The sequence below is a fragment of the Sinocyclocheilus rhinocerous genome, unplaced genomic scaffold (genome assembly GCF_001515625.1).
Source record: "Sinocyclocheilus rhinocerous isolate Xijiao unplaced genomic scaffold, SAMN03320098_v1.1 scaffold4284, whole genome shotgun sequence".
NCBI classification, from domain to species: domain Eukaryota; kingdom Metazoa; phylum Chordata; class Actinopteri; order Cypriniformes; family Cyprinidae; genus Sinocyclocheilus; species Sinocyclocheilus rhinocerous.
Genome location: NW_015652550.1, coordinates 189,337 through 192,903, shown reverse-complemented (window position 1 = coordinate 192,903; position 3,567 = coordinate 189,337). Strand labels below are relative to the sequence as shown.

General features: G+C 35.8%; 1 pseudogene; it reads right to left on the bottom strand.

Annotated features, from left to right (window-relative positions):
• Nucleotides 1-1,343: 1,343 nt before the first annotated feature.
• Nucleotides 1,344-3,567, bottom strand: part of LOC107715135 (UDP-glucuronosyltransferase 2B31-like) — a 4,496-nt pseudogene continuing 2,272 nt past the window's right edge.

Genomic DNA, 3,567 nt, shown 5'->3' with positions numbered 1-3,567 from the left:
ATAATAATAATAATAATAATAATAATAAACAACAACAACAACTAAGTTTCTTGAACAGCAAATGAGCATATTAGAATGATTTCTGAAGGATCATGTGACACTGAAGACTGGAGTAATGATGCTGAAAATTCAGCTTTTTTGATCACAGGAATAAATTACATTTTAAAACATATTCAAATTGAAAGCAGTTATTTTAAATAGTAAAACTATTTCACAATATTACTGCTCTTGCTGTACTTTGGATCAAATAAATGCATGCTTGGTGAGCAGAAGAGACTTCTTTAAAGAACATTAAAAATCTTACTGTTCAAAAACTTTTGACTGGTAGTGTATATTTGTATGAAATATAGGTTTGTTAAATCTAGGGTACTTACAGTAAGTCATTTTAAGATAAATAACATTCTGTGCTAACAAATTGAAATGAGGTGGTTGTTTATTGGTAGGCTACATATTAGAATCTTAAGGGTACGGATTACTACTCTAAACTACTAATATGTACCTATTAGGGGTAAAAAAAAGTGTCCTTTTAGGAGTACTGCTCCAGTGACAAGCTGTTGTACCCCATAAGGTACAATTTTGGCCCCTTTTTTTCCTGTGTGGCCTGGATGAGTGTGAGATTTCCCGGCCTGAAATTGTGTACCAGTCCAGCCCTGTTCAGGCAGATTCCATAAAGAAATCAAGCCTTAGAAACTACTCAAAAATAGTATGTGTAATATTGAGTAGATAGCATATGACATTTTTTACAGTGTGATTTCAAAAATTTCAATCTGTTGAATAAAAAAAAAATGTTTAAGAAAGGTAAAAGAAACGTATTATCAGAGTTATAAGTTTAGTCCTCATTTTGTTCTTGTTTGTTACTCTTCTGCCTACCTTTTTAGTTTTCCTTGTATTTTATCATGGTTACCTATGATTTACACCAGTTTATTACTATGTTCTTCACTTAGCCCTTTGTATATATGCCCCCTGTTTAGTTAAGTCCGATGTTGGTTCTTGTTTTTGGTTTATGTGGATATAGACTTGTGATTTCTCCTGTGTATTTTGGTTTAGTCATTAAACAATGTTTATATAGAAAGCTTTTCTAGTACATGCTTTGACTACCACACCACCTACATTATACTAATCTCTTAGGTGAACAAGATTAGTATAATGGTAAAAAAAAATACATAGACAGTGGAAGAAATTAATATTAATTATTCCATTAAATGTAATTATGATGAATGGGAACATGCAATTTGTAGTTTTATATATCTTTGGCATTTTCTTTTCATTGCACATTAGACAGTCAAAACAGTCAAATAAGTTGTATATTTTGTTGTAAGTGATCTACTTCATATGCAAATGTGTCACTCAGTTTTCCTTTTTCTGCTGCAGCACTTGACACACAGATATTTAACTGTTAAAAATATGGAGAGAGTGAATATCAAAACAACTGTGAAAAATGTAACTGCAACATCTACTGAGTAATAGGAGTACCAAGGCAGTTTGTAGGATTCTGTACGAAGGTGAGCAGCACCTTTGTGTCTCATTACAAACTCAATCCAGAAGAGCGCACTGTCCAAAGGTTTAACTGGTGTATCTCTGTGCAGATGAGACAGTCTCTGCATATTCAGTCTGTAGGATGGATCACTGATTACATTTTGTATAGCCGCGTGCAGTGTGTTTTGATCTAAAGTTGCGATGGAAAGTATCTTGGCTCCTCCCCTATTTTGTAATCGAAGAAGATTGTCGTACTGGTCAAAAAACAGTGGAATTCCAACCACTGGAACACCATGATACAAAGCTTCTTGAACCCCATTGGTTCCACCATGTGCAATAAAAACTTTAGTCTTTGGATGCCCTAGAAGATCGTTCTGTGGCATCCAGTCAACCAGTAATGTGTTGTTGCCCAAAGTAGATGGTCTTTTTCCAGTGTATCTCCAAATAACCTTTTGAGGGAGCTGAGCAAAAGCAGCCGCTATTTCCGCTGTTACCTCATCTGGTAAGACACTGACAAATGATCCTAAAGACATGATAATGACTCCATGCTCTCCAGAACTTTGCATGAAAACTTCTAGGTCATGTGGAAGGGCCTTCGCTGGTTTGCACTGGAAGCCACCAATGTAGATGATATTTGGCATTGTTGGACGTGGAAATTCAAAGACAAAATCAACCCTCATAAGCCATATATCAGCCCCCTGGAGAAGTTCATAAAAACGTACAGGTGGATAGAAGTATTTGTCACAAAGTGCTTGGTACTGTGGCACATTAAAATGGGTGTACAGAATGTGCATTAGAAAATAGAAAGACGTGACGTCTCCGTTCCCTCCTTCAGGGAACGAGGGTTACCAAATGTAACCGAGACGTTTTTACTCTTTGAAAAAAATTCATTTTGTCTGTGTTTCTAGATCCTGTGATAGGGATGTAGGACAGTGGTGAAGGAGCGATGTCAAAGTGTCCTTCTCCAGTAGCACTCCATCTCAGATTATATACCATGGGTAACTTGAGTTTATGAGCCAGGAGAATTCCTGCACCCCACACCGGATCAGAGAGCACCAGATCGTACTGTTTTTCTTTCAGTGTTGTCAGAATTTCCTCACTTTCAAATATGTTTATTATAAGCTGACATATCATTTCATGGGTTTTATAAATGACATGAATCACATCCAAATGCAGCCATACAGCGCTTAGCCAATTGTTCTTTCCTCTTTCATAGTCTATTATTTTGTTGAGCATGTCTTCTACAAATTCTTCATCCATTCCTTTGGTGTTAGGTATGGTTAGAGAGCTGTAATAAGTTGAGTTCTCCTTTACGAACCAGCTGTTGTATGTGCGTATTACATCAACGCTGTGCCCTTGACCATGTAAAGCCTTGATAAGGACTTCCATGTTCACCCAGTGACTTCCCTCCAAAGGTACCACCAAGATTTTGCCACCATCACAAAGAGAACCAAAACAGATTACAACTGTTATCCAGAGCCAGAAAGCGTGTTTTTAGAAAATGGTGTCATCTTGCCTGTAAGTGACAAAATAATTGGATAACTTAAAATCGGATGTTATTATTATATGTTGTCAACACTGTGCAATACTGTATAGTCAATGAAATTAAGAAACAGACAGTCCATACAATTGATACTTTTTAAGTTGGGATTTGGAGAACATGCCGTAATATTTTCAGTTCCATTTATTTGTGTCATCTCAAGTTTACTCCCACAAGGTGAGCGACTCAAGAATATTCATGATGTCCAGCTGAGTGGAACCAAAAATCTCAGGACAACACTTTAGGTTTTTACCAATGCAAATGAAAATGCAAAAAAAAAAAAAGCTAATAATAAAAGCAAAAATGATTTTTGTTACCTCAATGGATAATTGCCATTTTCACTCCTTCTATTACTTTTGACATTCTCTAAATTGTGACTTACAAAATGATTATTTGAAAAAAATTACAAATTATAATTTGAATAAAATTTCCCCCCAGGCTAACTCAATTTTTATGTAAAACATCACCATTGGGTCCAAACTAACCCTCAGGGTATTGTAAGAGGAGTTCATACAAATTCGCCACCAAATCATCATGACAAGAGTTTTGGT